Genomic DNA, 21,985 nt, shown 5'->3' with positions numbered 1-21,985 from the left:
GAAACATAGGGAATATAGTCAATAATACGTTAATAACTGTATAGTGCCAGGTGGGTACTGGACTACTCAGGGGGATCACTTTTTAAATTATATAAATGTCTAACCACTAGGCTGTACACCTAAAATTAATATATAAAATAATATTGAATGTCAACTATAATTAAAAAATTAAAACGAGGGGAAATGTGAATGGGAATAAGAGGTCCAAATTTGCAGGTATAAAGCAAATAAATCATGGGGATGTAATGTATAGCATGGGAAACTTAGTCAATAATATTGTGTAGCATGGTACAATAGCAGATGGTTGCTGGACTTATCATGGCGATCACTTTTTAGGTATACAAATGTTGAATAACTCTGGTGTACCCCTGAAACTAATAAATATTGTGTGTTAACTATATTTTTAATTAAAAATCTTTTTTAAAATGTAAGGCTGGCTGTTGGAATTACACGTAAATTGATTAAATTAAGATTATTTGGCTTTATATTCAGAGCCTATATATTGGAGATTGTAAACTTTGGCTCAAAAATCTGTTTGTTTGTTTGTTTGTTTTTGTAATGGTGTTTTCCAGAAAATTCAGCTGAGCAGGATTCACAGACACTAAATTAGGTTATTTGCACGTCAGTAAGTCATGAAGTGACTGGATAATCTGACCTCAGGAGAACTATATTGTCAGGATTGCTGCAGACATATTAGTGGCCTATAGATCCACAGGCCCAGGTCCCTAGTAAGACTCTACATGACTCCATGTGGATGGTCATATGTGAAGCCCAAATGTCTTCATCTATTCCTTTAAATCACCAGTGATAACATAGGAGGAGAAGAAAAGAGAAAATTCCATCACTGCACTATATTTTAAGAACAAAGAAAACATCTGAAGTGGATAAAAGCTTAGAGCTCATGATGTTTCTGTTTCTGCTAACATTTTAGATAAGAAATGTTCTGATAACCAGGGAGAAGCAGGAGCTGAGACAAAAGACTGAGAAACAGGACAGTCCAGTCACATTATGTAGGGGACTCTTCCACACTGTAAAGCCTCTTAAAGTTGGCACCACGAAGCTCCCTTTTGAGTCTAAAAGGGCACTGTGTCCAAGTGGTAAGGAATTTATAAGTCTCTGACAGTGACTCTGAGTAACTTCTTAGAAACTCTAAGAAGACCATCAACAACAGAGGTAATAGTGAGGCCCAAAAAGGGCAAGAACTACAAAAAGTAGTTTGGTTAGAAAGATGGAGGGGAAATAAGGGGATTACAGAGAGGAAATTGTATCAGTAGGTCATGGACAACAAGCAAGTGAAAAGTGAACTTGAATTGTGAAGAGGAGAAGAAGGCTCGAAGAAAGTGTGATTCTCTGAAAACACTGTTAACATCTTCAGCCAACAAATTCGAATCCTTTATCTTTCATTTTCTTTCTCACCGACATGTCTTTTAGCATCCCTTCTTGTATTTCCAAAGAACATTGGCATTTATGAATTTTCATAAACAGTTTGTAATTTGAAGTTTCAAAATTGTATAGTGGTTAGAGAGAAAAATTCTTGCAAAAGGACTTTCTTTTTCTTATTCTTCTATCATCAATCGAGAGTAGAAATAAATTGTCTACATAGCGAGACTGTTTTTCCAAATGCTTTAGGAAATTAAGCAGCTAAAAATATATTCCATCTTTTTCAAGCATGTCAAGTGGTTACATGTCAGCTTGTTACTTTGAAAGTGATTGTGATATCAAAAATGAAAGATCAGGATTTCAGGTAGGAGAGGCAATGGTAGCTAGGGGGAGATTTTATCTATAAAAGACACTATCTCCATGTTAATAGCCTCAAGAGAGCAAAACAGTGAAGGGACCCATCGGCACAAAAAGAAAAAAAAAAATCCACTTGCCATGGAAAAGATTCTGATCTGAACTCAAAGGCTTTTCAGAGTTTCAGATGTCAAATCAACATTTCTTTAACCCTGGAAAGGCAGAACCAGAGTATAATCGATTAATTCAACCACATCCAGGGGCACACACCCCTAGAAGAGCTTTTCTAACAAGGCAAAGAGAAACAGGGAACCATGGAGAACATTATGGTACGTTTCTATATGAATATAATGAAAAAAGGAAAGTGAAAATTAAGGCACAGAACATGCCAACAGTCCAAGTCACCAAATTCTGTCAGCATCTCTCCTCCCAATGGGGAAAAACAAAGGTATGATAATGAAAAAATGGAAACGCTGGCAAGTCAAAATACACTCTTTCAAGATTTAAAGGAGATATTCTCCTTGGAGGAAGATAATTGTTCCTCTTAATATAAACTAAAGATATTCCAAGGGGGGAAAAAAACTATGTAGCTTTTCTTTGACAGATTCTGACTTATTTGAGGCAAAATATTTTTGCTAATGTTGATGAAGGCTTTTTATTTTAATTCCAAGAATAGAAGAAATAAACAGAGATACAGAAACTCTAAATGAGGCACTTTAGAGTCATTCTAATATGTTAGTCAGTATCTTAACATGAGTGAAGATGAACTACAAAGTGGAAATTTATTAGCTCAAGAATGGACAGCTTCGAAATCCAGTATAATTTCTTTTGTTAATTTCTGTTGCATGGTGACCTGCAACAATTCACACAACTGTTCCATCCTTATCACCTAGACTGGAAAGGAGGAATAATTTTCCCATCCTCAACCTTATAACCATATAACAAGACTTAATAAGATAATGGTTCTTAAGGGATTTCAATAACCTGAAACAGAGAAGCAATAAAACATACCTTACTATCAACATACGTATTTTGGAATAATTATTTTAATGGCTCAATTTTTTCTCATAATAATGAGGACTACAATCTTGACTAATTTAACTGGGGAGTATCTTTCATGCGTGAGCTACTACACGCAAGAATCATATAAAAGGCTCTCTCCTTCCTTCTTTCTTTCTCTCTATTGTTGCTGATCCTTTGGATGCTAGATATTTCCTCTGGGGGAAAGTGCATTTTTGCCTCCCAGAACCCTCCACCTACTGAAATAACTTTACACTAAACTTTCTCATGTCTTAAGGTCTCGTGTTTCAGCTCCATGGAGATACCTCTGCTGGCTGTTGTTAGTATCACCACCAGGTTGTTGTACTGCTGTCTCTTCTCTCATCTTGCTTCCATAGACTATCTATGCTGACGAATACACATTCAGAATAGCATCTGTGGAGTGTATTTTTATCTGGCTTGGCTTTGCAGAAAGGAAAAAACACCGCCATGGAAACTGGTGGGCGGGTGGGGGTAGTAACTGTGCCATGGAAAGAGCCAGAACTTTGAAGCATTGAAAATGATGTTTTTACGTGTAATTTTCAGAAAAGGGTGAAAAACTCTCTAAAATATTTTGTAATATTCAGGAGACAGTGATAACCAACCTGAAAAGGAAGTCAGTACAAACTTGTGACAGCTGACAGTTTCCTTGAAATGATGGAGTTGATGATGACATTATGGAAATAACCAGGCCAAAAAGAAATGGATTTGTTGGAGTCAAGATGTCCTGTGGTTGGCAAACTCTTAGCCCCGGGAGTTGAGGGAACTCAAGGATTAGCAGGCAATGAGCTCCAATCTCTTCCTTGCCACTGACTTTGTGTGTTCTTGGACTTTTAATTCAACAAACGCTGTTGAACACCTCTTACGTGCTAGACACGTGCAAAGTGCTAGGATTGTAGAGAAGAGTAGAACACATTCCTTTCCTGTGCCAGTTACTGGATGTGATTGGTGCCCTTTTTAAAGATAGCTTATTTATTAATTCAACCAATGATTATTAGATGCTTATGTAGATCAAGGGACTATGTTGGACAATCTCAGGGGACAAAGAACTATGAACCTTGTTTGTTTGAATGCAGATTGTGAACTCAAATAATTACTGTGTGCTAAAGTATAAAGTAAGTGTTTGGTGAGAGATAAAAATAATAAATAATAATTATTATTGTTATCCTTCAGTGGCAGTCCAGAGAATGAATAGATGGCTTCCAGATAAGAAGACTGATGAATGCTTCATGAAGTAGGTATGTTTTGGCTCTCCATTAAAAAAGATACATGATCTTACTAGAAAGAGATGGGAGAAGGGCAAGGGCCCACAAAGAGAAATGCTTGGCAAAGATATAGATGTGAATATACAAAGCAGAATTCAATAATAGCATGTGGTCTATTTGGATTGGCATATAGGGGGTTATAAAGGGAGCAATGAAAAAGTTTGAAAAATAATTACTTTATTTTAGACAAGGAATTTCAACTCAACTCAATAGAAAGAAATTGAGCCACAGATCATAGCAGGGCATTTCTCAACTCTTAGGTCTCTCCTTAAATGTCACGACCTTTGGTCCCAGTTATTTTCTTTTATTCTACTGTGTTTTGTCTTATTTTGTTTTTCATAGCACCTACTAAACTAAAATTGTTAATAAACTTACTTCTTTTTTTTATTTTTAATTATCTGCCTCTTCCCTACACTAAAACTCATGAGAGTAGAGACAATGGCTCTTGTTTATCATTCCATAATGAGCACATAGCATGGTACCTGATAGCATATTGGGGTCACTTAATAAATATCCCTTGAATAATTACTTTAAAAATATCCTCCAAAGTGGTATTTTAGACACTTTTTAGAGACTATCAGGTCAATTAGATAAGAAGAAAGAGCCTAGTATCAAGTGATGTGAACCAAAATCAGGGAATGAAAGTGGAAAAGGATCAGACTGACAGATTTGGGAAGAAAAGAGTCAATAAAACTAGATTTTGGGAGCCAAGAAAGTGAGAGAATATAAGATGTCACAAGTTTCAGATCAGAGAGGTTGGAAAGATAGAGACCTCACTGAGCATAAAAATTGGGGAAAGCCAGAAAAAAGGATGATTTGGGGAGTAAACAGATGAGTGTGGTTTCAGACACCTCGAGTTTAAGATGCCAAGAGAAAATGCAGGTGGATGTGCTTGTAAGCAGCTGGAACTCCTGGCTTGGGCTGTGTAAATATCCACAAGACAAGTGATACAGATTTGGGATCACCTGATCTGTGATATCACCTGACCTCTAATATTCTACCCCTATTGCCCTGCAGCCCGCTCTTTGGTCTCACTCACCTTATAGCAGATCTGAGTTGCAAGTTCTAATATGTGAACCAGAGCAGCTGAACTAAGAGGCAATTTGGTATCCTTAGCCTCCCCTCTCCCCATATTCACCATGGGCCTTCCCAAGCCATTCCTTGACACGCATACAGTCTAAATAAAACCCCATGTTTGCCATGTGAATGCAACTTCCAAAAGAAGTCCTTGGGTGCCAACCTTCCCACCCAATTGCCACTTCTGCTGGCCTAAGAAGGGAAAATAATGGAACTGCCACTGAAGCACACTGTGGTGCAACCTTAGCCAAGCAGGCCCAAGGGGCTATGAGAAGGAGGACCAATCCCTCTGTGATAATGATCTTTACAGTTGACAGGCGTAGCATGGCTTTATTAAGCATTTAACCATTTTTCCTCAGAAAAATAGCTGAGATCAACTTGCCTGAGCATGTATATATCTTTCAACTGAACCCCTTTCATTATATAGTCTCTCTTGGACCAGGGTTTAGAACACAGGTCATCTGCGGTCCATTCTTACAACTTCCAGAATAAGTCAGTTCTGTTTGCTCCTCACTTCCTCCATTTAGAGAGAATAATGAACTCTTATGATGGCGGTCATTTAAAAAAATGGCTTAAATTTGATCAGCCAAGGAAGGTAGCAGAATTTTCATGGGGGAGTAGTGGTAGTGATAGATGGAATTCATTGTGTTGTGGTCCTCTCTGAAGGCAGACATAGAAACTATGAAGACTCCTCAAGGTTACTTCCAGTATGATGGTTTTCATGAAGAGTGATAAATCCTTAGAAAACCCTCTTAGTAATTAGTAAGTTAATAAATCACATTGGCTGTATTAATCAATATATAAAATCATAGCACTGACCTCATATTTGAAACAAAGGGAGCTCAAGCAGCAAATCTTTCACAGTATTTTGGAGCTCTGTTCCGAACTACAACAATAGTTCACCATCTTGTCAGGCTACAGTCAATTATTTCATAGATTTAACTGGTATGAATCCCAGGATAACACAATGTCAGCCTGTAATCAGGGAGTTTCAATAGCTAACCGGAGGTTATAATTTAAGAAAATCAGGGTAAGGCCTGCTTTTGACAAGGAATGATACTTTGCTTTTAAATTTTATGGAGGTGATAAAAATAATTTAGAGAAGTTTTTAGCACCTCTTTCAAAAAGAGCTCAAAGCACTTAGCAAATATCAACTTTTTATTCCTAGGAACACTTCCAGTGGAAGTAGAGGAGAAAGCAATTATTGGGTTCTATAGTTTATAGATTCAGCAGAGGAAATGCTATATGCAGAGTTCCTTTCCTTTTTTAAAAATAGAACATTTTATTCAAGTTCATGCAAGCACTTTGGAAATAAATATTAAGCTACAAAACCCACACTGGGAACACTAGAAATAAAAGTATCAGACTTTAGGTTAAGGTATTCCAGCTGCAGTTCTGACTGGCAGTGAGTACCATGATCAGTCACTTTATCTTTCTGTAAAGTGGCAGGGTGAGTGGGGGGATTGTTCTAGAACAGGTTTCTCAACTTGACATTCACATTGTGAGCTAGATAATCCTTTCTTGTGGGGGCTGCCCTGTGCATTTGAGGATATTCAGTTGCATTTCTGGCCTCTACCCAATGGATGCTGCTAGCGACCCACACACAGTTATAACAACCAAAAATATCTCCAGGTCTCCAGACATTGCCAAATGTCCCCTCAGGGCAAGGAGGAAAGAAATGGCCCTGGTAATGACCACTGCTTAAAAGACCTCAAATCCCTCCCTGCCTGTTCTACCATCTTATCTTTTTGTCTCAGATGGTTAGATTGCCCAATAAGAGGATGTGATCAGAGGAGCAAACATATGGCCTTCAATGGAACTTACTATACGGTGTTTTCCCCAAGACAAGACCTAACTGGACCATCAGCTCTAATGTGTCTTCTTGGCTTTATTGGTGTGGCCCAAGCAAGTGGAACCTAATGACTGGCTTGGTTTCCAGAAGCTTGGACCTCTGGTTGGGAAGCATCTTTCATTCATTCCCTGATTCCTCATTTTGCGTCTCTCTGGGCAATTATTTCCAATTTTTCCCAGAAATCTCCTGTCTCATCCAATAGGTCAGAAAAAAATACAGCATTTATATTAAAAATAAATATATTTTTTCAATGTTTTGCTTCCTTTTTGTTGGTGGTTTTAGGTAAGAAAAAACAAAGGGGAAATGTCAGAAGCAATGGGAATTTTGAAAAAATAGAAATAACATGAGACTTTAAAAGGTATTAGGTATCACTTATTCAATAAATGATTTCCTTTATTTATTTAGTATTGAACTAAGCATTGTGCTACACACTAGTTTAAAAATAAAATGCTACCCAAAGGAATTAAAATCAGGGACTCAAAAAATATTTATACACCAATGTTCATAACAACATGATTTACAAGAGCCAAACAGTGGAAACAAACAAAATGCTCATCGATGAATGAATGAATGAACAAAATGCAGTATATCCATACAATAAAACATTATTCAGCCTTTTAAAAAATAAATAAATAAAAGCTAACACATGCTACAACGTGGATGAACCTTGAAAACATTATCTAAGTGAAATAAGCCAGACACAAAATGACAAATACTGTATGATTCCATATGATACACAGAATAGGCAAATTCAGAGGCACAGAAAGGAGAATAGAGGATACCAGCATTTGGGGGAAGGGGAGAATGAGGAATTGTTGTCTAATGGGTGTGCAGTTTGAGTTTGTGATGATGAAAAAGTTCCGAAGATGGATGGTGGTGATGGTTGCACTGTGAATGTAGTTAGTGCCACTGAGCTGTACATTTTTAGATGGTCAAAATGGTAAATACTATATTGTGTACATTTTACAACAGTAAAAAATAGAACAGCAAACTATGAAAACAAAGATATATAAGACAGTCTTTGCTCTGAAAGTGCACAATAAAGAGAGGCTGTTGTGTACACAACAATAAAAGCATGAGAAAAGCCTAGATGGGGCTTCTCTTTTCCGTAATAATTTAAGGTTTAGAAGGAATAAAAATCAAGAAATTGCAAGATTGTTTTTACAATCAAACAATATCTTGGGTACAATCATTTCCTAAAGGGCAGGCAGGAGTATGGATGACCAAAGCCGATTTGGGGAAGTCCGAGAGTCCATAAAGACAGTAACTAAAGTGAAGCTCTGAGCTAAGTGTCAAAACTCAGGAAGTGCAGGCAAGGTAGCAGGAAAGGGGAACATGGGAGCAAATGCATGTAAGTCCCATAGAGGCAGGGCAGTGCCATCCATGGTCACGGCCAGGGTAGCGTAGGCACTTAACAAGAATGTGTGGAATGAACTCATTCTGCCAAATTCATTCTTCTCACCTAGAGCTTCTAGTGGCAAGTTGTCTACACACAGTCACCAGAGACAGAGTGGTTCATTTGGTTAAGTGTTCCTAGAGGAGGAACTATTTCATATTAAAGATAAATCAGTTTACCGAGTGAGAAAAGAGGTGAAAGGGCATTTCAGGCAAAGGGATGGCATGATGATAGGAAAGTACATGGAAGATCAAGATGTCCACTGCAGCTGGGCCTCTGTGTAAGTGTGCATGTCTGGGTGTGCATGCATGTGTGCATGTGTGTGTGCTCATGGATGCATGTGTATGTGCATGGATGCATGCATGTGTGTGAGCATGTGTATGTGTGCATGCATGTGTGTGTGCATGGATGCATGTGTATGTGCATGAATGCATGCATGTGTGTGTGAGCATGTGTGTGTGTGCATGCATGTGGGTGCATAGATGCATGTGTGTGTGTTAGTGCGTGCATGTATGTGTGTGTGTGTGCATGCATGCACCTGTGCGTGTGTGCACATTGGGGTTGGAGGTGGTGATGAAATTTAAAAGCTTAGTTAGGCCAGATCAGGAGAGCTTGTTACCTTTTGCATCCCACCTTTTGTAACTATACAACCACTCTGTTGGTTGAGAACACAACAATGCAGTACCTATAAGCAGATTTACTCCCATATCAAGTAATAATTATGCACTTGTTGTTCAGTGTACCTTGGATGTTTGTAACTTTTTCTTAGATAGATTTACTAGTCTATAAGGAATCTCCTATTTCTCAGTCTGTGCTGGATGTTAGAATGCCAGCTAAACATGAGAACAGAAGACACCACCTGCATTCCTCAGCTCTAAAATGAAAATGTTAATGCTACTTCCAGGGACTCTTGTGTGAACAGCTAAAATAAATGCTAACACTTGTCATAGTGCCTGGTGTGTGGCTAATGTGCCATACAAGGTAGTTATGAGTAACGCTTTTATAAAACAAAATTACATTGCGGTCTCTTTACCTGTCATAATCAAAACTAGTAGTCAACCAATAAAGTCCATTGGAGCAAGAAATCATTAAAATGACACATGCAGGTATCAAATAATTTATTTTAACTGAAACAGGCAAATGTTGGTTTATCTGTAAAACTTTTGATAGAGGAACACTTTTCAGTGTTGGTCCTCTGATAACAATTCTATATCACCTGTATGGTATAAGTCTACGCTCAGTATTTCCAGTACAGTTTTCTTTAAAGTCATAATTTTTAAATCACTGACAAAGCATTCTGCGTGCAGAATCTATCTAGATTTTGATGACACTGACTGACTTGCCTATACATTTCACTGGACCTATTTTGTCCCCCGAGGAATAGTTTGTCTTTATTGAAATTTTCCAAAGTTCTCAAGTTATTTTTCAGAGTAACATGGAGAGGAGGGATACCTCTCTTTTCACGGTAATATTTTATCGGTGTTCAAAATATTTAACTAAATGGCAATGAGTTACACCTATTGCACACAGGGTGTCCTGTTGGGGAAGTAACACAGCCGACTCCCAATTGAGAAAAGCAGCAAGGAGCCAGCCTCCACTGTCTTCCAGCATCCACAGTGGAGTGGTCAATAGTCAGTTTGCCTTTGGTCTTGGGATTCAGACTGTGGTCCTCTCACTGGGCATCACTGGGGAGCTTGTTAGAAATGCAACCTGGGGCCCCATCCCACCCTTTCAAATTGTATCTGCATTTTAGCAGACTTCCCCAGGTGAGTTTCATGTACATCACAGCTTGAGTAGGTTCTCAAACTTTTACCAGCAAGACTTCAGACTGGTTCTCAACTTTGACTGTACCTCAAAACCCCCCAGGGGCACTTTTAAAATCTGTGTAGGCTGTTCTCCAGACCAGTTATTTAAAAATTTATGGGAGAGAAAGCACCAGTGGAAAAAAGAAAGGAAGGAAGAAAGGAAGGAAGGAAGGAAGGAAGGGAGGGAGGGAGGGAGGGAGGGAGGGAGGGAGGGAGGGAGGGAGAGAGAGAGAGAGAGAGAGAGAGAGAGAGAGAGAGAGAGAGAGAGAAAGAAAGAAAGAAAGAAAGAAAGAAAGAAAGAAAGAAAGAAAGAAAGAAAGAAAGAAAGAAAGAAAGAAAGAAAGAAAGAAAGAGGAATAAACCTTACCAGTTTATTCCACTGTGCAGCTAAAGTTAATTTATAGTCTTCTCAAAGTTGAAGTGCATCAGAACCCCTGGAGGACTGGTTAAATACAGATGGCTGTCCCCTTCCCCTCACCTCAGAGTTTCTGAGTCTGCAGGTACACACGTTGTTGGTCCCAAGAATGGTCCCGAGAACTCACTTTGAATGAGTCCTTGCCCTCTGGACAAGACTGCACTTTAATCTGATGATTTTGGATTAGCACTAGTGACTTGATTCCTGGGGTTATTTAAGGCAGGGTCTGCTGTTGTATGCTTTTGAGGTTAGGGTCTGCTTCAGTCAGACTCATTTAGGTGCACTGATTTTTTTAAAAAGGGGATACAGTGGAAGGGGAAGAAAAAGGAAATGCACATGTTTAGCACAAATATGTTGAAGGAGTTTCTGTGTGAGTAAAACATAACTTTGACTAATTGGTCTCATTTTCTGGACTGGCACGACTAACACTACTGAAGCTTAAATGTTATCACCACAAGTTTCTGAAAAGTTCAACTTTGTCCAGTTTTAGAACCGTCCCCTACATTTTTATGTGGCTGGCATATTTCTGATTGGACCTATTTCTTTCTGCTGTAGATAGTGTGAAACTCTGAAGGAGGCAAGAAGCGGCTGGAGTGTTAAGTTGGGTTGTTCAAAGGACTTGCAACAAATTGCCTGTAGAACGTGCTGCATCTCAGGCTGCATTTTTGCATCAGTCTAAGAAACCATTTTTTAGGCAAGCCTATGACAAACCCTGTGACTATTTCCTTGGATCTGACTGTAAGGGATTTACAGTAGCATGAGTTATCTGGGAAACAAATGTTCTCTGATTTTCAGCACTGTTTCAAAGACATGCAGCTACACAGTTTATGGACAACCTAATGTCTAAAGGATTCCTTGTTTAGCATGAAATAATCCAATTCTACAGATAGGAAACCTAAGTCACTGTAAGGTTTATCCTGTATTTCACATAGATGTGTAACACGATCACTCAGGAGTTTTGCTAACCAGGTCAACACACTTGGAAATGATATCTGTTGATTTGCTCCAGAGCAATAAGGTGCAAACCCAACTAAATGAGAGAAATCGGGCGGGGAATGAGTGCTCTCCTGATTGATGGCTGGAGAGCTGATTGTTGGTAGCTGTCCGTCATATACAGTGAATCCACACTGGTGACTCTGCCCATGAGTATGCCATGTAGTATGGCTAAAGGAATCCAAAGGACAGAAATGCTTGTGTGACACCTGCTTATAGCAGCTCCTCTGAGCTGAGGTAGGCCATGACTGAGAGATGCAGATAACATCAGAGAAAAGCAGGCCCTCTTTGCAGCCATTTCTACACCTCATGGCTCTAGGAGAAGCAGGTGAGAGGCTGGGAGGTCAGGATGGAAATAAAAGATTTGCTTGATCAGACACACAAAAATAACCAGCAGCTGACAAGCTTGGCAGAAGCAGAGTCTGGAAGTATGGAATGTCTGTGTGAGGCACAAGAGTGTTAGGAAAATAACCTATGGGTGGGCAGGAATCCCTGAGGGACAGTCTGCCACACTGTCATACTTCTTTGGAGCAATAGATATTAGAGACCCTTGAAATGTGGAACAGAATGTTTTCTGGATGATGAGAGGCAATCCTGAGAATCAGAACATCATAACTAAAGTGTCCTTTTGTTCTAGAAAAGGACCTACAGAAATCCATATTCTGTCTGTGGTGACTTTTCCTAAGTGTCTGTGTGTGTGTGTGTGAGAGAGAGAGAGAGAGAGAGAGAGAGAGAGAGAGAGAGAGAGAGAGAGAGAGAGAGAGAGAGAGAAAAGTTGATTTGAAATACCTCCTGGGAAAACCCCAGTGAAGTAATTAAGTCATTGTCTCGGGATTCTAAATTAATTGTCAGGACCTTGCAATCCCCTACTTCTTCCCATCAAGAACCCAATTACCTCGTCTGTTCCCTGCGATCTGAGCTGCTCTGTCCTGTGATTTCATTCTGTATCAGCAGGAAGTAGCAAGGAGCTTTCCTGGCAGTGAGGATACTTGTTCTTAGAATAAAAATGTCTCTGCAGTAGGATGTGCAGCCTGCTTTCCAGGCTCCCAGTAAACCCTGGACTGTTCGAGTAGGTGCCTGGTCTTCCAAGCCTTTGGCATGAGCACTGTCTGGCTTGAGTGCCTGCATTTGTGCTCTGACGTGCCTGCCCAGCTACTCCCCTCCCTGCCTGCCCTAGCCCTCCCCTGATGACTGGGCCAGCATCGCACTTTTGAACTATTCTCTACTCGGGTCACCAAATACTCTTTGTATTCCATGCTGGCTCCTGTCTTTATAACCTGGCTCCCTGGGAGCAGAGGAGCAGACTCTGCAGCCTACCTACCAGGGTTCAAACCCTGCTCTGCCACTTCCCTGCTGGGTAACCCTGCAGGTTAGGTAGCCTCTCTGTGTCTCAATTTCTTCATCTCTAAAGTGAGGCTAATGTTACAAGCTACCATACAGTGTTCTGATCAAGGGAAGATGGTTAGCAGCCAACACTATGTAAATGATCCACTCTTGCAAGTGCCTTCCTACATGTTGACCCCGTACCCTCCTGCTATAGACTGAATGTGTGTGTCCCATAAAACTCACATGTTGAAACCCATTTCTCAATGTGATGGTGGCAGGAGGTGGGACCTTTGGGGGGTGATTAGGTCATGAGGGTGGAGCCCTCGGGAATGGGATTAATGCCCTTACAAAAGCGGCCCCACACCACACCCTCGCCCCTTCCACCGTGTGAGGACACGGAGAGAAGATGGTAAGAATGAAGAGGCAGGTTCTGACCAAACCCTGATTCTGCTGGTGCCCTGATCTTGGGTTTCCCAGCCTCCAGAACTCTGAGAAATACATTTCCGCTGTTTAAAAGCCACTCTGTCTGTGGTATTGTTGCTGTAGCAGCCCAAACAGAACATGGCACCTGCTTTTCTCTTATCTAAGGCATTCATTCTCATTTTTTAATTTTTCTCCTTTCATAATCTTCTACTAGGCATGACAACTATAACTCAAGCCCTTTTTCTGAAAATTTCAGTTCAGGGAAACCTTCAATATACTTATTCAAGCACTTTCGCCCCCGGAATTCTAAGACCTTGTCAGAGAACATTCTTTCATAACACTCTGAGCATATTATAGTAAGGTCTTAAAATTACGAGATTGGGAAAGTTGTTCAGAAACAAACCATTCAGATAAGCCATCAGGCCAGCCATTGATCATACCAAAAAACTGCATTTGTTCTCTGGTAGCTAAAGGAATTTCTAACCCCAAAACCATGGACTCCAAAAATTACTTTTTTTTAAACAAGTGCCATGTAACAAAAAAAGAAAGAAAGAAAGAAAGAAAGAAAGAAAGAAAGAAAGAAAGAAAGAAAGAAAGAAAGAAAGAAAGAAAGAAAGAAAGAAAGAAAGAAAGAAAGAAAAAGAAAGAAAGAAAAGAAAGAAGAAAGCTTGAATTGACTAGAAATTCTCAAAGAGAAAGCAAACTCATTCAGTGGATGGAACCAGGTCAGTTGAATGACCTCTCCATATCCCATAAATAATATAATCTGTATCTATTAAAAAAAAGACGAGGTATTGGATGGCTTAGTGGGTTTGAGTTACAGAGACCTTCATCTCAAGGTCATTAGTCTGAAGTCAACCCACTTTAAGGGGAAATCTGTAAATCCAGTCTTCCTTGTGAGCCAAAAATGTATTTTTGATAATTAGTACTTCACGTGAGCCTCAAGGATAATGAAAATATATCCATTCATTTACTTATTAAGCACAAGACTAATTAATACAAATTACCTTGAGTGTCCATGTTCATCTATTCCAGAAACAGAGCTTCTGTGACAAGGAGGGAAAAAAGAAAGCAAAAGAAAAGAGAAGGCAAAACTATAGAAACAATAAAAAAGATCAGGGGAAGGAGGAAGGGAAAGTGGGAGGATGAGCAGATGGAACACAGTGGATTTTTAGGAAACCGAAACTACTCTATATAATATTATAAAGGTAGAAACATGCCATTATACATTTATCCAAGTGCATAGAACGTACAACACTAAGAGTTGAACCCTCCTGTAAACTATGGGCTTTGGGTGATAATGATTAGGGGTTCCAGTTGTAACAAATGCACTACTCTGGTGGAGAATGTTGATAATAAGAGAGTCCGTGCATATGTAGGGGCAGGATGTGTATAGGAAATCTCTGTAACCTCCCCCTCAATTTCGCTGTGAATCTGAAACTATAAAGGCTATTCATTCAAAAAAAATTAAAAGGAAAGAACAAAATACCAGAACAAAAACAAAAAGCATTGTCTAAAAAGGGAAAGGCACTTTCTATTCAGCTCCACCCAGAATAATTACAGATGCCTCTCTTCTGCCAAGTTGAATGGGATAATGGTGATGGTAGAAGATACAGGGGACCCCAGAGTATGACTGGGAGGCAGCCAAGGGGCCAGGACTCTGATCTGATACAATTATAACTCAAGCCCTGGCTCTGGGACACAGGCCACTTCACTCACCTCTACATTTGTACAATGACAGGACTGCATCAGAGAATCCCTCCCCGCTATGAAAGACTAAGAGTCTCTGCAGTACCTTAAATGAAGAACAGGAGAAATGTTGCCAGTATTATAAGAAGATACATTATCAATAAGTAAAATGAAAAGATGCCATTAATAATTAATTTGGCCTTTCCATATTAGGAGAGCCTATCAATTGTGCACTAAGCATGTATTTGGCATCTATTATATATGAAACGCTTTCAGTGTTTTTCAAACTTAGGTTCAATCATGTGATATCTGTCCTCACATGTAGTCAGGATCCCTTCCAAAATTCTGATAACTATCTCTATCACTAGCTTGATACTTGCATTATTTTACTCTAGATCTATTTATGTGTTGTTAAGTGTTATGTACAGTTATCTTGTCTTTCTTACTAAATTGTAGGCTGTTGTTAGATTTAGCTAAGCAGAATAAGCAAACCTTTGTTTCTGCCAGTGAGTTGTCACTTCTCTTTGCCTAACAAAATATCAAAGCAGTGTCTACAAACTTAGAATGTCTCATGAGTATATTCTAATGGGTTTTTTGTTTTGTCTCCTGAGAGATCACAGGTAACCTTGACTTTTGTATTATTAATATTACCTTTCAAAACTGATTTAGAATAGTCCCAGAGAACTTTCCACCTTGGTCAGAGACTTACTATTCTTTCTTACTTTCTAATGGAAAGATTTCTACAACATTTATCATGCAAATAAAGAGACAGATCAGTCATGCAATTGAACACATTAAGATGACTCGATGTATAGCATCAGACAAGCAGATGGTCTTTTCCTCTGGTTGCTTCAAAGGCACCCATCAATTCTCTCTGCTATCAGAGAGAGAAGAATTAAGTTGGAGAGAGTCATGGTTCGTGTCAGTCAGTAAAGATAGGAATGAAATCAAACAAAACCTGATAGATGGAAACTTGGGTAGGCTGGTGAAAATCTGGTCAAATTGCTAGATATGTATGTCCGACTGCAAAGGTTAATAGTTAAATGCACTCATTTCATCACTGCCATAAGAAATCACGCCTTGACAGTAAAACCTCAGAGGGCCAACCCTGAAAAATTCAAACGGCAGCTGTTATTGCCTAAATGACTGAATGCCCTTAATAAAAATATCAGATAATCCAAACCCAATTAATTCAGAGCTCATTTTTCTGGTCCTCTGCATTTCAAATTAACAAAGTTTTTACTCTACCTGACTAGTAAATGTTTCCTATCACATTCTATTTGCATCTAATTATTTCCCAAGGCAGCAGATTTAAGTGGTCTATGGAGCATGGGTTATTACAGGCTTTCTCTACAGGTGAAGATAACATTGTCAGCCCTCACCTGCATTAGCAGTCCATAGTATCAGTGTCACATGGTTATCACAGTTCACTACAAAAGACAGATAATTGCCTTCTAATAAGAGGTAATAAGCTTGTGCCACGTGGATATACCAGTCTGTGTGTGTGGAACACCAACTACTCCCATTCGTACTGAGTGTTTGCCAGGCCCTGCAGACTATGTTGTGTAGAAGGCTCACAATGATCCCTGCCCTCAAGAATGTGTATACGTACGTATATACTCAAGTTATGGAAAACAACAACACACACACACACTACTAGAAAGTGCATAGTGAAAATCCTATTGCACAGTTATTGAAGGCAGGAGTTTTCTTATTTATTATCTGCCTGATATCAATGCCCTAAACACAATAGCAAAACATAAACATTTGTTAAGGAAATAAAATCATGAATGAAATTCTAAAATGCTAATTAAAGGATCAACATTAAGAAGGCTATGAGGATTTACAGAACAGATATTATGTTGAGGTGGGAATATTCTTGAAGGAGGCAAAATTTGAACTGGTCCTTGAGATATAATTGGAGCCTAAGGAATTCAGCTGTAATCCACATAATTCAGCATTAGGTTCCTACTACCTATTAGACACTGTGTTAAACAGTTTTGAATGTGAAAATATGAATTATGCCAGACTCTTGTCCCCTGTGACCTTGTAATTTAGTACAGGACATGCAACATAAATAATAAAACATGCTAGAAAGTGCTGTAATAAAGATAACTATATAATGGAACATCAGAAGGCTGCACGGAGCCTGCCTTGGAGGAAGTCATTCAGGTGAGATTTAGTGGATTAACAGTAACTAGAAATGCAATGACAAGGAAGGTGGATAGGAAGAAAATGTTGTTCTAGGTGAAAAGAACTGCTTGTTGGTAAAAGCAAGTAATTTCAAATGTTAAAAGAGTTTACAGTTGAGTAATATGTTTAGTAGTTTGAATTTTAAATGTGTTTGGCAGCAGAATCTTTGTTACTCACTTATTCCCCCATGGATATTTATTGACCACTTACTGTATGCCAGGTACTGTTTTAAGCATCAGGAATATAGTAACCAATAAGACCAGATTAAGTTCCTGAGAAAATACAGGTAGTAAAAAGGCAAGACAATTTCAAAGTTGGAAGTGTTTAAAGAAGCTAAGATAAAGTGAATTCTCCTGCACCTTCTTCTCTATACCTTGTCTTGAAACCATGTTAAAAACCCCTGAACTAAAGCCTCCAGTTTGTAAAAAGGCAGTCGTGAGACATGAAATTTGAATGGAAGGATGTGGCCTGAATGTGAAGGTTCGTAAATGTCAAATTAACAGTGTTGATTAGCTCATGGGGTCCCACTTATGGCGGAGAATGGGAAAATAACCGAAGCTGTACTTTATTCCAGTGCTACTCAATCCTGTGGTCTACGGATTGGTTCTGGCCCGTGAACGTGTTATGGGTCCACAATGGACACTGCCCTGACATCCAGACATTCAAGCAATAGACGTGTCTCATAGAATAGATTATAGACCAATGTGCAGGTGGCTATATTGAAGTGTTGAGCAGCATGTTTTGTGAGCTTCATATAAGTCATGCACAGTGAAACCGAAAATTGGCTCATGATGTATTACAAATCAAAGAAACACACAAAAAATGGTCCTTTACCACAGAAAGTTTGAGTATTGCTTTATAATAATGGTACTATGATTTATAGTTTGTTATGTACCAAAAACTATTTTAAATGCTCACATGGATTATCTCATTCTATCCTTGTGATAAATATGTGAGGTGGGTACTTTCATTATCCCCATTTTGCAGGCAAAAAACACTTATGCTACCCAGAGCCATTTGGCTGGGAAGGGTCAGAGCCAAGATTGGAATCAAACCTCTTTGACTACTCTCTTCACCGTTACATTCCACTGTCCCTGTGACTCTGTCTCACTCTAACCTGAGTTCCTTGAGGTAGAGGTCCATAAGTTTTTCATTTGTTCACTTAGCACCACACATATAGTACACATATAACAAATGTGGGTTGAATGACTCAGACAGCATAACAGGGAAGAAACTTGTAGGATAAAATGGAAGAGAAATGCTGGAAGGGAAAAAGAAAACACACTTTAAAAGTCAGCGGTGCTGTCAAGAAACTGAGGATAAGTACCAAGTTGTGCTGATGGAAATGGGAAGAAAAAACTTATGGAAAATATTGCCCAGGAAGACTTCCCAGGACTTGGTGACATAGTTGATATGAAAATAAAGGAAAGAGAAATCAATGATGACAGCAATGTTAGGAGCTGAGAGACTGGAAAGAGTGAACCAGGAGAAGGGTAGCTGTTAAAAGAGGTATGTGGAACATCTAGGGAAAGATATCCAGGTAGAAGATATCCAGCTGGAAGTATAAAAGGCCCAATGAGCAGTGCTTTGTTTCATGTGCATTGATTTAAATTGTATAAAGACCTTGTGTAATGGTACCTGAATTTCCTTAGGGGCTTGGCAACATGGAATGAAGGGGAGAACCAGGGAGACAGTCCTGAAGTTACACTTCATTACATTGAGAAAATGTCATCAATCGGTCATGTCACGGAACAGGGCATGGGGTAGACCAGATAGATATTACAAGGGGGGACTACATCTTTCCAATTTGTTATTTAACTCTACCGCCAATGTACCTGGGGTGAGCTACTCTGTACTATAACCAATATACTCCAGCACCCACACCTTTTGTTTTTAAATGGAGAAATCTCTTCCCTTTCTAAAGCTCATGATTTCTCTCAGATAGTTAATGCTGACCTGAATTTTCTTGGCTCTTTTCGGTAAGAATGAGTCTGTATCACGTTAAGGGCCCAGCGTGGATGATTTCCCAGTACACAGTGTCTGTGTCGAAGACATAGTCTTATCTATAAAATGAACAGTTATTTAATTGTGTCATGGCCTATAAAAGGACTATATGGGATTTATCAAGCTTTCCACTCTATTGTACCTATAATTAAGATGACTTCTGTATTTTCTAAAATTAATCTATTATCCTACTTCATCGTATTTAACCTTCTGATCTTTTTATTCATTTAAAGTCTCCTTAAATTTAGCAGAATCTCATTTTCCTTCATAGGACAGTTGACGTTGCTCTTTCTCACTTTGCTGTATCATAAATCTTGGCAAGGACGCTCAATGAAAAGGAACAGTCCATGAAAGGAACCCTGGCTCAGGGACTCTAGGGAAGATGAAACAAGTTGACAGAAACCTGGCCCTTATCTCCAGGGAAATTTAGCTCAACTCTCTAAGGCTTAGAGAGGTTAAGAAAAACACTGCCTAAGCTAATAGAACTCTTTCTTTGTAAGGTGAGACTGAGGATAAGACAAGTTTTGAAAGCTGGAAGGGTCAGAGTGGAAAAACTAGAGTGGCCGCTATATCTAGACGATCACAAAGAATTTTCATATTACATTAGTTAGTATTCTGGGGCAAGCTAGCACTGGAGAGTCAATTCCTACAGGTAGATCCTGCCAGGTGTAATATTAAATTTCTGTATCTACTTGCTATTCCACTGGGAATCAAGGAACCCAAAATTCTGGCTTCTCTGCTAGTATCTTTTGTGAGCTAAAGGGGTTTACTTCACCCTTCGTAGTCTATAAATCCATTTGCTAATCTATAAATCAAGATATTTGCACTAGATTAAACTCTGGGACCCCTTTCACTAATAATGTTCCATAAGCAATCAGCCTCACCTCCCTCCACGTAGACCACAACTGCAGGGTACTTTGCAATGGAGGTGCTGGGAGACAAGGGACAAGAAGCATGGATGGGAGGTGTGAAATGGAGAAGGGGTAGGGAGAAGAGCGGGTGAGACAGCATAAAGAAAAGAAAAGAAATAGTCTTCATTCCATGATGTGGGTGTCTTCTGTTACCCTCTTTTCTACCACTAACATCTCAGAAACAGTCTGAACCACATCACGTTTTCAAGAAGCTTTTCAGATGCCAAATAATGGGTAACACATTTGAGCAAGAAAAAAAAAAGGAAAATAGAAGAGAGAGACTGTTGGTGAGTTTCCCTTAAAATTGAAAATAAAGTAATAAATGAAACTGTAAACAAGAGAAAAAAATCAATTTGAAATTCATATGAGAGAATGGATTCTGGAAGGTAACTATAAACATGCAATATTCTCCAAAATCTTACCCAAAACACGCGCGCGTGCACACACACACACACACACACACATACACACACATAAGCATTCAACAAATATTTATTGAGCCTATGATATTTCAGGCACAATCACAGACACTAGATATGTGGTTTCACACACATGCTCATGGATCCCATATGATAACACAAATCAAATGTCTGATTTTCTATTATTCATTTATAAAAACACTCTCATATCTCATGCATTTGAATATGAATGACCTTAGTATGTGAAACCTACTGAATTTAGGATAGATAAAATATCTGATGGGTTTCTAACGTAAAACATAAGCCCAAGTATGGGACAGTTGCACTCTTTAAGAAGCTTCTATTATTATGAACTGAATGAAGAATTCATCTAACACTTGATTTGGAGAGTTAGTCCCAGCATCTGCCATACTCCCTCACATTACAGAATCAAATTGCAGAAAAAAGTAAAAAGAAGGGCACTCCTTTCAATTTAGTTCTGTAAATATTTTAGCACCTTTTCTGTTTGGGGTGCTGGGGAGAAATACAAAAATAGAAAGACAGTAAGAACTTTACATATTAGCAGGAGAAAGCAAATTCACAAATAATTAACCACATGGCAGAATATGCTAAACTCTGTAACAGATGTATAAAGTGCTGTGAGCGAAAAATCAAGAGCAATCCTATCTGATTAGGGATGAGCAAAACTTCATGAAGTAAGTAGCATGTGCATGGAGCTTTGAAAGATGTTTAGAATTTCAAAGGCCAAAAAATTGTGATGTTGGAAAACAAAAGATTTGATAACAGGTTGGATCCTATGAACATTTATTGAGAATTTACCCTACTAAAACCCAAATAGGATTTTCTTTAACTCTCACACTGTCCTTGTAAAACAGGTCTGGTATATTATCAACTCTTTATCAGTCAAGATCCAGTCAGGGAAACAAACAAATGGCTTTCAATATTTATAACCAAGGACATGTAAAGCAGGAAACTGGAGGTAGCACAATTATTGGCCAAAGCAGGAAGGCAGTGAGGGGCAAAGAGGAAATGTAGAAATGACAGGAGCCGGGGACATACTCTCTAGGGTAGTGAGAATCACCAAGCAGACTCAGCACTCTAGAGAATGCACCTGAGAAAGAGAGAGGCAAAGTAGCCTCCTGCTGGTCCTTTCCATCCACCCTTTTATCTCCTGCCAATGTCTGCCTATAGCCAGTGCAGGTGACCTGACCCAAATCACCCAGTAAAATGGCAGAGCTGATATTTGGACCCAATGCTGTTTCCTCCAAGTCTAATCTTTTCCGAATGTCACACTTGCTAGTTTCACGAATGCCGAGAGTACTCATCTGTGGCAGACAGGGAGGCCTTGGCAGAATTGCTTTGGTGAAGGAATCAAAGGACCTTCCAAGGAATCTGAATTCATGTGTATTATTGGGAAACTTCATGGAGGAATGGAAGCTATGACT

This window comes from Rhinolophus ferrumequinum, chromosome 19, assembly GCF_004115265.2.
Source record: "Rhinolophus ferrumequinum isolate MPI-CBG mRhiFer1 chromosome 19, mRhiFer1_v1.p, whole genome shotgun sequence".
Taxonomy (NCBI): domain Eukaryota; kingdom Metazoa; phylum Chordata; class Mammalia; order Chiroptera; family Rhinolophidae; genus Rhinolophus; species Rhinolophus ferrumequinum.
The sequence above is the reverse complement of the archived record's forward strand: the minus strand, read 5'-3'. Positions refer to the sequence as shown.